This window comes from Muntiacus reevesi, chromosome 1 (assembly GCF_963930625.1).
Source record: "Muntiacus reevesi chromosome 1, mMunRee1.1, whole genome shotgun sequence".
Lineage (NCBI taxonomy): Eukaryota > Metazoa > Chordata > Mammalia > Artiodactyla > Cervidae > Muntiacus > Muntiacus reevesi.
In genome coordinates, this window is record NC_089249.1 from 106,687,184 (window position 1) to 106,703,864 (window position 16,681).

A 16,681-nucleotide genomic window follows, 5' to 3' on the forward strand; every position below is an offset into this window, starting at 1 on the left:
TATATCTGCAAAGCATACTCTCTAACTTCCTTCATATATCTGCTCAGATGTGATCTAACTGCCAAGATCTTTCTTGAGACTGAAAGTCATAATAGCAATATCTCCCATTCCAGCATTTCTTTTTTCCTTTGTTGTTCTATCTTTCTAGCATTTCTTTTTTCTGTTATCATTTCTTATTATCCCTATTTACACTTAATATTTCTCTATAGCATTTATTATCACCTACATATTTGCTGATATTTGTTTATTGACTTTCTCCTTCTCTAAAATACAAGTTTCTTGAAGGCAGTGGCTTTGTCCATTTTGTTCACAACTATATCCTCAGGGCTGACACAAATACTTGGCAAAAGTACATGTACAAATTAATGAAACAAAAATTCTAGAAACTAGACCATGTTACTATATCAGATCTAATTAAAACTTAAAGAAATATTCTCACATGTATCAAAATTGAAGTTCAAATTTAAAATTTGGTTTTCCAAATTCATTTGCCTTTGGACACCAATATTTTCATGTTGTATACATTTTGAAGGATCGGAATTAGAAGTATTTAGCCCCCAGTGTACTCAATAAAAAGGTCTGTAGTAGAATGCCCAATTATCTCTAACCATCTCTAACAGTATATTTAGTGAGCAAAATGATTCTCAAGTTCTATAAGTAAATATAATACTGCTATCATTCTGGCTTTTAACTGAAAAAACTATTTTAAGTCATAAGAAGAGAAATATCAGCTAGCTTATATCTTTGGATTGTTATGATAAGAAGTTTTTATTTTTGTCTGGAATTATTCTCTATAAAGGACTAGAGGAGGAGCATTTTATGCTTTTTCCTTGGTGCCCAAATGAAATCAGTAATAATGTTTCTTACTCTGATGCACTTAAGATCTGGACATCTTATGAAATTGTGAGATCCTTCGAGGCGTGCTTTGTAATATTGTTTATAGGTTAAAATTTCACAAACAGAATAATCTAGCTGAAGAGAGCACCACTACTGTAAAGATAGGGCACTTTTTTCCATCATCACAAATTGAGTAATCATTTAGTACAGCACTTTCCAACCTTTTTCTTTATTTTTCTTCTGTTTTAGAACACCATGGCACACATAGAAATATATACACACCACACTGAAGTATCAGGCAGTATTTGGAGATGTATAAATGGGGCTTGCTAAATGAGTTAATTGCATTTCTGTATATATGTTAATTTATGTAAATAAACATTTTATATATAGGTAAATACAACATATGACATAAGTATGTCATTATATATAAAACATGAATATGTATGTAAACAAGAGAATGTAGTAAAAATCAAGTACAGATAGAAGATATTAGGTATTTATAATTTATTAAAAACCTTTCAAATAGGGTATTTTTGAAATTATTAAAATCAGAAAGGTAACAGATGGACCTACATAGTGTTCAAATATGTTTTGAGATGTGGTAAATTCTGAGTGCGTACAGATGACTCAGTTTTTATCATGTAAAAATGCTATCACTTTACATCCATCAATATGTCTTGCCACACTTCTAAGCCACTCTCAGAAGGCCGGTTAGGAATCTCCCTATGGAAGTCACACTGAGTGCCTGTTGCCTGTGTGATTACTCTGCATTTGCCCTCCTGTGGCATCTTTTGATTGAATCAATCAGAGGTGGCAAGGTGACTTGGAAAGTAAATGGAAGATAAAGGTTATTTTATGTATCCTTTTGGAAGTACTTCTTTGTTTCATCCTAGTTTTAAGGAAGGAAGTTTTCTCTCTGTGGCCATGTAATGTAACTGTGTGATTCCCATGACTTCCATTACAACACTGGAGATGACGAGAGCCTCTGGGTGACAGGTCTTGTGTCTTAGCCGTCTTTGCTGCTTCTGTGTGTGTATAACCGCTTATAGTGCGATAATGAAGAATTTTAAAATGCAGTAATCCATTCCCAAATATTGTCACTTATATAAAAAAAGCCAATTGCCAATTGTTACATTATAATATGGTCAAGTATTTTATAATTTTGTAACTGATTTTAAAAGTAAAAGCAATGTACGTATATTGGTGTGATATAGGTGAATTTCTGGGCTACTTTTGCCATAAAATTAAGTAAGACAAAATAAATGCAATGTTATTGATTCATGCTTTTTTGAACTCTATCTCTTAATGCTATAATATGCTACAAAAATTATTATTAACTTTCAGCAAATATTTCCTGACAATTAACTGTGGAGAGAATGGAACAAGGTAAATAATCAAAGAGCGAGGGAGGATAGCAAGAAAGAAACAGAAAAAAATAGAATGAGAGAATGGTGATGATGAAAATTCTATGGTAATTTTTCATAATATAAATGAATGACTTTCCAGTAATCAATAAGTAATGAATTTTAGGTCTCAATTATTTTATATTCTTTACAATAAATCATTTTTAGATATCTGCAGAAATATTTTGATATTTTCACAAATACTATCCTAGAACACCAAAAGCACAGAGATATATAAGCTTGAGTATGCTCCTGGGGAGAAAAACTAAATGCATTTCATGTAGTTCAGTCAACACACTTACTCTACTCATTAAAGTTGTTTATTTTTCTTTCACATTCAAATAATAGGCAAATCTTTCTTCCAACCACCCAATGTCAATAAATAATCTTACACTGTTGAATTCTCAGAGTTCCTGGTCAGCATGTCCAAAAACCTATGGAAGAAGCTAATTTTGAGTACAGTGCATGTTTTTCTTCCTCTACCTCTGTAGCAATATTTCCTCTTCCACATACAAACACAAAGCCTAAACTTGTCACTTTAAAAAGGTTTGTTGGAAGTATATATTATAACTAGAGATATTCACAGATGTAATCAGATAAAGCTCCTTTTCTCATCCAGACCTCAAAATCACTACCCATTCTCTGGAAAAGCCAAACATTCATTTCTCTTTTACTCCTAAACCCTCCACAATCTGGTTTCCACTTCTTCCCCATAATGAAATAGCTCTCATAATGGTCATAAGTGGCCTTTGTGTTGCTAAGTCCAGTGAACATACTTCCAATCATTTTTTCTTACTAGAGCTCTCTGTGTAACTTGATATATGTATCAAATTCTATCTATCTATCTATCTATCTGACATCTTAACCTGGGATACCCCACAAACACTAAAATATTAGTTGCAAAATAAAACAATATTTTCACAGAAATCAGTTCCATTTATTTCTAAGAAGTCTTCTATGTCTTTGGTCCTTGACCAAAGACAATATCACGAATTCATTGAATTCATTAAATTCAATCTTGTTTTCAGGTCTCTCTGAGGTTTTATATCTTCTCAGAAACTTTCTCTGATTACTTCCTGGCCCAGTACTCTGAATCTACGTCCAGTGTAGCCCAACCTCCCTCCTTTGTATTTTGCCTTACTTTCTCTCCCTTTCTTTATTCAATCAACTAATCTGTTGAGAATTTATTAATTCCCTGGCACTGCTATAAACATTTGGAATACAACTAGACAAAAATCTTTTCCACATGGCACTCTCATTCTAGTCATGGGAGATAGACAATAAAAGCTTACAAATAAGTAAATTATATTATACTATTTAGAAATTATTTACATTGTATTTGCATTGCTTGTTTACTTGTCACTCTTTCCAATGATACTATAAGTTCTTAAACCTACTAAGTGTCCAGCATCTTATTAGATACTTGCCATTTTTTATTGACTCTAAATCTGCCTTTCCCATTAATTGGTGAGTTTGTTTCCCAACTCAATTAGCCTAGCCTTCTTTACTGTATTCCAGGGTCTTAAATATCAATATAAATTAACTTTAGATTAGTGTTACTTTCATGCTTTGCTAGGACCCTAAAGAGAAGATGTTCTCTTTGAACAGATCTGTACTACTAAGTTACATGCAGTATTATTTTTCTTTTATTCCAGTTTGGGGGTTTAGGTGTTTATTGATTGCTTTCTAGAAACTTAATATTATATGTTTTTTTATGTAACATTGTAACTTAAACTGTCATATTGGATTGATCATCAGGTTATAGACTTTTAGAAGAGTTAGTTGCTACATATAAAAACAGTTTCCTGATTCCTGGGTAGTACATATTGATCTATTTCATTAATTTTAATGGCTGCATAAGCAGTTCAGTTCAGTTGCTTAGTCGTGTCCGACTCTTTGCGACCCCATGGACTGCAGCATGCCAGGCCTCCCTGTCCATCACCAACTTTCGGAGTTTACTCAAACTCATGTCTATTGAGTCGTTGATGCCATTCAACCATCTCATCCTCTGTCATCCCCTTCTCCTCCTGCTTTCAATCTTTCCCAGCATCAGGGTCTTTTCAAATGAGTCAGTTCTTTGCATCAGGTGGCCAAAGTATTGGCTACATAATATTCTATTACATACAAATGTAATTGCATATTTAATCATCTTTTTTTTAAAGACTTTTATTACTTCCCAGTTGTATACCATTACAAGCCATGCTGTAGTGAAACTCCTCTGTCTACCTTCTTTGTGTATATCTACATGTCTCTATAGTGTAGAGTCCTAGAAGTGAAATTGCTGGTTCAAACAATGAATGATGAAAAATTTTCCTTTATAAAGGGTTTACTAGCTTATACTCCCCCTAAGAGAGCCCCTTGGACTGCAAGGAGATTCAACTAGTAAATCTTAAAGGAGATCAGTCCTGGGTGTTCATTGGAAGGACTGATGCTGAAGCTGAAACTCCAATACTTTGGCCACCTGATGCAAAGGGTTGACTCATTTGAGAAGACCCTGATGCTGGGAAGGATTGAGGGCAGGAGGAAAAGGGGATGACAGAGGATGAGATGGTTGGATGGCATCACCGACTCAAGGGACATGGGTTTGGGTGGACTCTGGGAGTTGGTGATGGACAGGGAGGCCTGGAGTGCTGTGGTTCATGGGGTCACAAAGAGTCGGACACGACTGAGCGACTGAATTGACTCCCCCTAAAGTGTAGATGCTGTTTCCCTTTCTTCTTCTTTTTTTCCCTTTCTTCTTTAGGATCTTTCATCTCTGTGTATGTGTATGTGGTGTGTATATGTGTGTTTAATTTCTGCATCTTCTGGTGATCGTATAGCATTTCCTTGTGAAGGGAAGGGGGGTTTGCCCTTGCGTCTGTGGTGTAGATCTTGTGTCTCTGCTGGATGCCCTTATAGCATGCTACATCACATTTTATCCTAATTATAATACCATTACTATTATATTTTACATTTTAACTGTTATTCTTGTATCTTAACTTCTTAAGTTAAATATATCATTAAGGTTAAAAAATAATAATTATAACTTGGATAGATCTTTAGTATGGAATTTTTTAGTTTTACATATTTAGAATTTTTTTAAATTTTTTTCTTTTTACCTAACATATGTTGAGAGAATGAATGGTTCATGCTTTTTCCAAATGATCATAGTTTTCTTGTCATGTTATCATTTTCTCTTTATGCTTCATTGTAGTGAAAAAGCCTATATAATAATTGGTTTTTAGAATTGACTGTAAAATATATTTTTAAATTTGTATAATATTAGGATACTTTTAATGTCCTAAGAATAATTGAAAATAAATTATGTCCCCTTATTATGGGCTATCGTGAAATTTGATATATGTTTATTAATTTAAACTTGCTAGTTATGTTGTTTAAACAACACTATCAGGTTACTGTTTAAATGGGGCTGGTCATATGGTGTGTACAATCTAGTTAGGAAAGACCAACAGTAATTAAACAGATTAAAATTTTGGCTATTATAAATATAGTGTGGTGAATATAAATAGAAAAATGAGAGGAAATTGAGAGAGTCAATTCCTAGGCAGGTTGATAAAAAGTTTGGAGTGCCAGAGGAGGAGAAAGGGGTCTGGGGCTCTCACGGAGGAGGTCATGACTGAGTGACTTCAATTTCACTTTTCCCTTTCATGCATTGGAGAAGGAAATGGCAACCTACTCCAGTGTTCTTGCCTGGAGAATCCCGGGGATGGGGGATCCTGGTGGGCTGCCATCTATGGGATCGCACAGAGTTGGACACGACTGACGGGACTTGGCAGCAGCAGCAGCATCTGTATATCTGAGGTTATTGATATTTCTCCCAGCAATCTAGATTCCAGCTTGTACTTCTTTCAGCCCAGCGTTTCTCATGATGTACTCTGCATACAAGTTAAATAAGCATGGTGACAATATACAGCCTTGACTTACTCCTTTTCCTATTTAGAACCAATCTGTTTTTCCATGTCCAGTTCTAACTGTTGCTTCCTGACCTGCATACAGATTTCTCAGGAGGCAGGTCAGGTGATCTGGTATTCCCATCTCTTTCAGAGTTTTCCACAGTTAATTGTGATCCACACAGTCAAAGGCTTTGGCATAGTCAATAAAGCAGAAATAGATGTTTTTCTGGAACTCTCTTGCTTTTTCAATGATCCAGTGGATGTTGGCAATTTGACTCTGGTTCCTCTGCCTTTTCTAAAACCAGCTTGAACATCTCGAGGTTCACTGTTCATGTATTGCTGAAACCTGGCTTGTAGAATTTTGAGCATTACTTTACTAGCGTGTGAGGTGAGTGCAATTTTGTGGTAGTTTGAGCATTCTTTGTCATTGCCTTTCTTTGGGATTGGAATGAAAACTAACCTTTTCTAAGGAGGAGGTAGGGATTTGGAATTCTCAAGGTGGAGGAAAGGACAACATATTTTTTTCCTCTTCATTCCTTAGTGTTAGTCACATAAAATTGTTTTTTACTTTAAGCCTGGAACTGATGATTACACAACAAACAACTCAGCTAAACTCTGTACTAGGGATTATATAACAACAATGTATCCCACTTGAGAACAGTTTCTCTTCCTGAAAACCTCCTGACTAATCCTGATATTTTAGAATGTATATTATGGGAGTGGGTCTGGCAAGATCTTTCTGTTGTTAAATTCTAATCCTGTTACCTTAAAATGTAAATTGTGGGTGTAGGTCTGGTAAGATTTTTATAATTTTGAGACATTCTTTTGACTTATTGTAATAACTAATTTAAAAAGTATGTAACTGTTTTGGTTAGACCACCGAGGAGGCACTCTGTCCCCCTTCTGATGTCTATGTCGGAAGCTTTCTCTGTCCCTTTCATATTTTAGTAAAACTCTGCTACACAAAAGCTCTTAAGTGATCAGGCCTGGTCCCTGGTCCTGAAGCTGAATCATCTTCAGAGATCAAGAATCCGACACTGTTCACTGTAAACTATCAAAATGACTAAAATGACATTGGAAATGAGAGGAAATGACTAAAATGATAGGGAATTCAGGTTGGGTGACCTCTGAAGGGGTAGCATTTAAATTAGGCAGCCATATATTTTATCATGTGTTGAAACTCAGTTTAAAGGTTTTGCTTTGTGTTTTACTCTATCTGTTATGTAATTATTAGTATATTATTGTAGCTGTTTTATTTTTGTTTGCTTACTTAATATATTTTTGTCTATGGTTGTACCTTTAAAAAGTTTTCTTTCTTTTTTTTTATTTTTTTCTGGGTTGTTTGGTTTTGGTTTCTCCTAAATAGTATGTTTGGATTTAATTATAATTCAATGTCAAAAAACTTTGTCTATTATTGGCGAATACAAATGATTATAGATGATAAATTTGTTAAATGCTTCTATGATTTGCTTTGAGTATCTTTTATCTGTTTTCTGCATTTTGGTACATTTGCTAACCTATATTTACCTCTGTCTTCTGCAATAATTTGGTAGGAAAAAACCATTTATTGGAAAAAAGGATACTTTAAAAGTCTACTTTTAAAAGTCAATAATTGACTAGTAGTAAGAATGCAAGAGCGGTTCCCCGGTGGCCCAGTGGTAAAGAATCTGCCTGCAGTGCAGGAGATACGGGTTCAGTTCCTGGGTGGGGAAGATTTCCTGGAGGAGGGCATGGCAGCCCACTCTAGTATTCTTGCCTGGAGAAGCCCACGGACAGAGGAACCTGGCAGGCTACAGTCTACTGGGTTGCCAAGAGTCAGACATGACTGAACCGACTTAGCACACAAGGATGCTAGAACCTGTAATTGTTTTCTAGCTATAAGTATTTTAAAATTTAGAATTTCTATTGTTTTTCATAACTATGAGAATCTAAGGTATCTTATTTAATCTACCAGAGAAAGATTGAAAAAAAAAAAGATTGTTATGAATTTTTGTTTTAATAGTGGAAGAAATCTTTGTCATTTCTATCTTTCTGTTTACCAGTGAATCAATATACAGTGAAAGAAAGGTTTTGCATAGATTAGTAAGGAGATAGAAAGGGAAGGAATCCTTGTTACTGCTCTGTGTTTAAAAGGGCAGTGGATAATGTTGCTAGACCATACAGAATTCCAATAGAGAGCATTTTCTTTTAACCTTTAATTTTTTCATTTAGAAAGAGTAATGCTTAGGGTCATCTGGGTAATAGGCAAGCAGATTTCAAGCTGAAGAATAAAATACAGATAACAAAAAATAAATTGTTTTATATTTTCAAAATCAAAGAAGTAAATCATCCAAAAGGGGGACTATGATTAAAAATTACACCATGGTAATATAAACATAAGCGAAAAAGTCCAGTAAAAATTAAAAAACAGAAATAATTTTAAACTAACTATAGATCATTATACATTTGCAGAACCTACAGCATGTATTTTGATTCAAAATTAAGAACTACTGTCACATAATATTTGTCACATACATTCTGCATTTGGCATTAAATATTTCATGTATATATTCATTAAGCATATATTATGACTAGTATTAAAATTGTTTTGACAGTACTGTAGATTTGATAATTCTTAGTTGAAGTGCTAGATAGTAATGCCTGTTTTTCTTTGCCAAAGCCTAGATTTTTAGGTAGTTTGGATTTTTTAAACCAGGTTTATTTTAATAACCTTGCTAGTTTCACCAGTACATTAAATTTGATAACTGGTTACAGATTTAAGTTTGAGTTTCAAATGTTTCTATCGCAGGATATTCCTGGTAAAACTCTTACCACAGCTAAGTTAGGGAAGACTTGTAAAACAGCAAAACAGAAGTACTGCCTTTATACCATCTAGAAACAGAAGAAAACAAACAATGTATCCATGAAAGTCACTTTTCAATAAACTTTGTATATAAAACCTTATCCTAAGAATTATAATTCTATCAGGTTTCCATAATCACTTAAGTAATAGCCACAAAAAAGGGACAAATCACATTTATTATTGAACAAAGACAGAACTACTTGCTGTGTTTCTGGATTATTTCAGTGGATTTAAAAACAAAAATACTGTAATTACAGTACCTACAAGTTGAATAAAAGGAAGTCAGTTTACTTATTCACATTTATTATAATTTTTTTAAAGTGAATATACAATTTATTTAACATTCAAACTTCATTAAGACACATGCAATATGGCCATTTTACTGGGGGTTTTACGCTACCTAGGATGATTGTTTGCTGGGGCTTAGCAACAGGGTTCAATTCACACTTAGCACTAATTAAATACTTTATTGAATAAATATAATACCAAACAAAATGCATTCAAATGCTAAAAAAAAAAATCAATTTTAAAGGCCTTTCTATTCAGGCTAATGACAAACACAATAAAGGCAAATATGCTAGTTTAACATAATTGGCTGATTTTATACAGCACTTATATCTTTTAGTCCACAAGTACATTATTAAATGATAGAGAACATCTAATACAACCATTTCTACAGAACTAGGAAATAAATTTCTAAGAAAGAAAGATTTTACAGACCCCATCTTTTATACCCACCCCAACAGTCTAACTCTAAAGAGGATAAAGCCAATGACTTTCCTCACAAGAGCTCACGACCAATGTCGCTTTGCTATCAAAAATCTGTATTTCTGATCCGTTATGAGCATTGAGACAAGATTCAAATATTCCCAAAGAAGGAAGCACAATGCACGTTGTGATCGCCTATTCAGCAACAGTGAGCACTGCATTCAAAACTATCTCATCCCAGGAATTAAATAAGGCCGGCCACATTCACTGGCATTTCCTCCACTGTAGTATTGTAGAAAGTCTCAGTGTCACAAAGAATCCTCTTGTCTTCTTCAGTAACAAAGTTTATAGCCACACCTTTCCTCCCAAATTGACCCCCTCTGCCAATTCTGTGAATCTAGTTTTCACAATTGGTAGGTAGATCAGAGTTTATAACCAATGACAGTTGTTGCACATCAATTCCACGAGCCAAGTCAGTAGTGATCAGAACACGGCTTGACCCTGATCGAAATTCCCTCATGATAACATCTCTTTCTTTCTGGTCCATGCCACCATGCAGGGCAGAATCCGTGAAGTCCCTGGCATGCATTTTCTCTGTGAGCCAGTCCACCTTGCGCCTTGTATTGAGAAAAATAACAGCCTATGTAATTGTCAGTGTCTCGTACAAGTCACAAAGTGTATCCAACTTCCATTCCTCTCTTTCAACATTAATAAAAAACTGTTTGATTCCTTCAAGGGTCAAATTTTCCTTTTTCACCAAAATTCAAATTGGATCTCTGATGAATTTTTTGATCACTTCCAACACATCTGTTGGCATTGTGGCAGAAAGCAAGACCGCCTGAATACTAGTATTTAATTTTTGGAAAATCTCATAGATTTGATCCTTAAACCCTTGGTTCAGCATTTCATCTGCTTCATCCAAAACAAACATTTTGATCCATTTTGGAGAGTATATCTTCTGTTTAACATATCAAACACTCTCCCTGGTGTTCCAACAACAATATGTAGTGCTTCAGCCTGCAGTTTTTGCATTTCATTTCGAACATTTGTTCCACCAATGCAGGCATGACCAGGTTGCTCCCATGTAATCTCCAAGTGCCAGAATTACCTTTTGGATCTGTTGAGCCAGTTCTCTGATGGGGGCCAGTACTAGTGCTTGGGTCTCCTTGAACTCAATCTCCAGCTGTTACAGGATGGAAATAGCAAATGTGGCTGTCTTGTCAGTACCTGACTGAGCTTGAGCAATCACATCATACCCTTTAATACATGGAATAATAGCTCTCTGCTGAATAGCTGATGGCTTCTCAAAACCATAAGCATAGATGCCTCGAAGAAGAGACTCCTTTAAGTTCATATCATCAGAGTTATCAACAATCTCATTCCAGTTGCTCTCGATGACACCATCGGGGTTCATTCCCTCTGGGTTGCCATGTTCTCTGTTATAATCCGCGGAGCCACCAGACGTGATCCGAAGAACCACTCAGTGCCGGACTGAAAAGCTACTTATTCACATTTAAATTATACATAGTTATAGAACATTTTCCTATGGATTATAATCCTATGATGGAGAAGACAATGGCACCCCACTCCAGTACTCTTGCCTGGAAAATCCCATGGATGGAGGAGCCTGGTAGGCTGCAGTCTATGGGGTCACTTAGAGTCAGAAACGCCTGAGCAACTTCACTTTCACTTTTCACTTTCATGCACTGGAGAAGAAAATGGCAACCCACTCCAGTGTTCTTTCTAGAGAACCCCGGGGATGGGGGAGCCTCTTGGGCTGCCGTCTATGAGGTCCCACAGAGTCAGACACAACTGGAGTGACTTAGCAGCAGCAGCAGCAGCAGCAGCATAATCCTATGAAACATTCATTTGAGTCATGTAATCTTTTAATTGTAAAAAATTGAAAGAAAAAATCAGAATTCCTTCAGTAAAGGGAGAAGAAAAGCATCTTGCTATCTTCTGGATCTTCAGAAAGAGCTCATGGGAACGTCAGATGAACTAGGAAATTGATTCACATCTGTTTTTCAAGCTATGTGATTAGAAGACAAAATTCAGTACTTGGCATAGAGACCGTTTTTGTTGTCAGGGGAGGATGTACTGAGTGAGGGAATTTCTTCAGGGGACTGGCTGCTTCAGGAAGTTCATTTTCACCTTACAGAACTGGAGGAGGTCAAGAGTTCCTCTTCTCAATCCTGTCCCTGAGCACCCCTGACCTTTGACAAATAGACCACCTGAGTCTAGACTAGTAACTCCAAGTCAAATGAGAGAGTTGAGCCCAAAGAGGGTCCAAAACACCTACCAGTACAAGGTCAGTTTCACTTATGCAGGACCTGCTCTATCAGAAGGGAGTTGGCTTGATGGAAGGACTGGTCATGGGGCTCTAATCCTGGGCTGGGGCAGGTGGCATCTGGTCTGTTCTGGAGTTGAAACTGCATCTGCACAACATCACAACTTGATCTCCTCCTTCCTCAGAGATCTGTTTATCTAGAGCATTTCCAGGTAGTCCTCTTTGGTCTCTGTTAAGAGCCCAACTTGGAGTATTGAGGACGTTAGTATAGTCAAAACTATGGTTTTTCCAGTAAGCGTGTTATGGATATGAAAGTTGGACCATAAAGAAGGCTGAGTGCCAAAGAATTGGTGCTTTGAAATTGTGGTTCTGGAGAAGACTCTTGAGTATCCCTTGGTCTATAAGGAGATCAAACCAGGCAATCCTAAAGGAAATCAACTCTGCAAATTCATTGGAAGGACTGATGCTGAAGCCGAAGCTCCATTACTTTGGCCACCTCACACGAATAGTTTATTCATTGGAAGAGACCCTGATGCTGGGAAAGATTGAGGACAGCGGGAGAATAGAGTGGCAGTGGATGTGATGGTTGGATGGCATAGCCGACCCAATGGACATGAGTTTGCGCAAACTCTGGGAGATAGTGAAAGACCAGAAAGCCTGGCATGGTACAGTTCTTGTGGTTGCAAAGAGTTGGACACACTGAGCAACTGAACAACAGTATACTTTTCAGAATATTTGATTTCTTAATAATTTGTCCAATGTGTAGGGGTTTTGTTCTCTTATGTTATCAGGGTTTTTCCTCAGCTAGTAGATCTTTTATCTGAGTTTTTGTGATGGAGAATAAGCTGCCTTTTATAGTAGCCAATGATTTTTTTGAAATTTTTTCTAAAAGACTTTGGCAATAATTTTATATATGTCTGTCTCTTTAAATGTGTAGCTGATCTTTTCACCTCTGTTGGGAAGATTGCCCTCTATCTTTATGGAATAGATTCACTCTAAACTGGATACTTTGTGAAAATGCGTTTTTAAAAATTCAGTTCAGGAAAACTTGAAGCTTCCATCTCCCTTTCAGTGTGTGTATGTGTGTGTTTCTGACTGAAATGAAACTTTGCCAATTTGGAAAGTTTTGATATAACATTTAAGTACATAAGTTTTCTTATCTCCTTCAGTTAGCTTGCTGTTGCTGCTGCTGCTAAGTCGTGTCTTCGTGTCCAACTCTGTGCGATCCCATAGACGGCAGCCCACCAGGCTCCTCTGTCCCTTGGATTCTCCAGGCAAGAACACTGGAGTGGGTTGCCATTTCCTTCTCCAATGCATGCATGCATGCTAAGTTGCTTCAGTTGTGTCTGACTCTGTGTGACCTCATGGACAGCAGCTCAGCAAGCTCCTCTGGCCATGGGATTCTCCAGGCAAGAATACTGGAGTAGGATGCCATTTCCTTCTCCATCAGTTAGCTTGGTTAGCATTTATTTTATTTTTCTTGAGTTTTTAGAGAAGTAACATAGCTGCATCAATTAATTTCTTCAAAATGACTTTTAATTCATCTTCTAAGAGGGCTCAGTTTTCTAATGCATTAATTTTAATTGAAGTATAGACGAGTTAAATTTTTGTATTATTTTCAAATGTATAACATAGTAATTTGATACTTTTATAGGTTATACTCAATTCAAAGTTATTGAAAATATTGACTATATCCCCTATCCTGTACACCTTAATCCCTATCCCCTCAGAAACCACTAGTGTTTTCTCTGTGTCCATGAATCTGTTTCTGTTTTATTTGTTCATTTGTTTTATTTTTAGACTCCACATATAAATGAAAACACACATAATTTGTCCTCTGCTGTCTGACTTACTTCACTAAGCATAATATTTTTCAGAGCCATTCATGTTGTCAAAATTGGCAAAATTTCCTTCTGTTTATGGTTGAGTAATAGTCCTCTGTGTGTGTGTGTGTGTTTGTATCTGTGTGTGTATCATATCTTATTTATTCATTCATCTGTTCGTGGACACTTGGAATCTAATGCATTTTTTATATTCAGTTCCTGTCTATGTTATCTTCTCCAAGATCAGAGAAGCCCAGGCCCTTATTTTTAGCTAGATCAACCCAAGACTTGATCCTTCTTTATCTTTTAAAAATCATTCCATACACACTCTAGAGTTTTCTAATGTTTTATTTTGTTTAATAAGTTTGTTCCCTTTCCTTTTCCATTCTCTGGCTTCTTGTGAAAGCAGTTTTCTGCTTCCCTAAAGATTGAAATTTTTATCTAATGCACTGTTTACTGTTATATGAAGTTCTTAATTCTTCTGATGTATTTTGAAGGCTGTTTCATTGCAGCTATATGAAACAGACTATGTTTTGATGTGTCTGCTAAAGACTGAAAGTATCTTGGAACTTCAGCTCCCAGCTTAACATATTTTACACATTTAGATTTTTCTTCTGTATTTTCTAAAAGGAACTTTACAGCTGTTTATTAAAGATTTTTAAGTGTACATATTTTTAATGATTTGTTCTTGTATCTGATTTCTCTTAAAGTTGATTCTAGTCCTCCAAATTTCTTCTTGACTCAGATTAATCTTCTCATCAATTTATTCTTTCCTCTAGAATGTTTTCCCAGAACCAAACATTGTGATTAAGAATGTTTTCCCAACTTTATTATATCCTGCTTTTCTTTTATGCTTACACATTTTTTTGTGTGTGAGGATAAGACATTTGCTTCCATGTGGCCTGGTTTGTTCTTAGAACTTGTATTTTGAAGACAGTTTCATAAAGCAAATCTTTGTTGGAAAATGGAAATAGACTATTCATGCTAATTACTCAATTTTAGATGAGTCATGTGACTCACGTGTTTTCTGATGCTTTCTTAGTATCTGATGACATCCTTTTGTCCACCTTCTAATATAATTGTATTCTGAAGATAATTGAAGACTGTGTATATTATATTTTGAAAGAAAAATTAAATGTTAAATAAGTGATGGCTGTTAATTTATTTATACAGTTTAGTACATTTATTAAGCATTTTTACTCAGTATTCTAGTTTAGATTCTAGGCTAGGTGTGGTGTAGTATGTCTTATACTTAGAAAGGGAAAAAATGAGCCTTGAAATTGTACTCAGAAATTTTATAAAGGTTACTGCTCATCAGATGTGCTGGCATTTGGCAGGAGAATCTTAATTATTCTTTTCACAGTGATTCACCTAGTTCAGAAACTTAAGTATGACAATACCCAAGGATTTTATTGAGTCTAAAGTTGTGAAGACTTCACAGGACTGAACTAATAGCATAGAAGTTCCTGAAGAGTTGAATTAAATACAAATCAATCATTAATTAATCCAGTAAGTGGATATTGAGCACCTACTATTGACCAAACACTGGGTTATACATGAACTTTTAAACACAGAGGAATACTTAGTCAAGTGAGAGAGAGAAACCCATTAATAAAGAACTGTAATATAAGAGAAATAACATGATAGACAGATGCTCAAGTGCTAGAAGGTGCTTCTGTGGAATCATTAATCCAGAATGGGATTAATGGGTTTAGGGAGACATATGCCTGTAGGTGATGTCAAGATAGAAAGAATGCACTGTGGGATGTGGGTATTGATGGACAGTTGGTTCTCACTAATAAGCCTAAGCTATTTCTGAGGGAAATATATGGGATTGGTTCTTGCTAACTTTCTGTGTACCAGTTTATTAATTTATAACAAGGAAAGTATCTCTTCCATGTATTAGAACACTGATTATTATTATCTTCTGCTTGTGTTTGAGCTACATGGGGTATTAAATCATCATCAAAATTATGTTCTTGATTTAATCTGAGATGTCATCACCACTGAGAAAAGAACTCCACTGAAAGTCAAACAATAATCAGAAGGTTGCTGTGTGAGCATCAGGTCCATTGAATTTCAGTAAGATGAATAGAAAGTTGCCATTCTACATAGCAATTTCAAAATGAAGATTACCTTTTAGAAAATGCAGATTCTCAGTGCTCATTGGCTATTATTCTACTTTTACAATTTGGATAATATTAATAAAGAATAAGAATTATTATAATGCATTGCATTTAGTATATTGTGTTCTACTTTAAAGATGGGGAAACTGAGTTTAGAAAATTACTAGCTCTGTAAAAAAAAAAAGAAAATTGCCAGCTCCCTGATATTAGGGAGGTTATTGCTATTGTTTGGTGCTCAGTTTCTTCATCTATAAAATGAGGATGATGTTAATTTATACTAATATTGATAATACTAATCACATGTAATAATAATATTGTTAGCAAATGTGACACCCTATTGCACATAGCAAGCACCATGTAAGTCATAATACTACTTAGTGAAAACAGAAAGAAAATGAAAATACAGCATTAATTTTTAATGTGAGAATTATTAATTTTAAGAAACTAGGAGACAGTTTAGTTCTTAATTTTGATCCTTCAGTTCAGTTCAGATCAGTTGCTTTGTCATGTCCGACTCTGCGGCCCCATGAACCGCAGCACGCCAGGTCTCCCTATCCATCGCCAACTGCCAGAGTTCAACCAAATCCATGTCCATTGAGTCGGTGATGCCATCCAACCATCTCATCCTCTGTCGTCCGCTTCTCCACCTGCCCTCAATCTTTCCCAGCATCAGGGTCTTTTCCAATGAGTCAGTTCTTCACATCAGGTGGCCAAAGTATTGGAGTTTCAGCTTCAACATCAGTCGTTCCAGTGAACACC

The 16,681-nt window shown here is 35.6% G+C and overlaps 1 protein-coding gene and 1 pseudogene across 1 annotated transcript in view; one reads left to right on the plus strand and one right to left on the minus strand.

Annotated features, from left to right (window-relative positions):
• Positions 1-16,681, plus strand: part of DPYD (dihydropyrimidine dehydrogenase) — an 892,784-nt gene that overhangs the window by 64,954 nt on the left and 811,149 nt on the right. The gene's annotated exons all lie outside the window — the stretch shown is intronic.
• On the minus strand, positions 9,929-11,166 carry LOC136163305 (eukaryotic initiation factor 4A-II pseudogene; annotated as a pseudogene).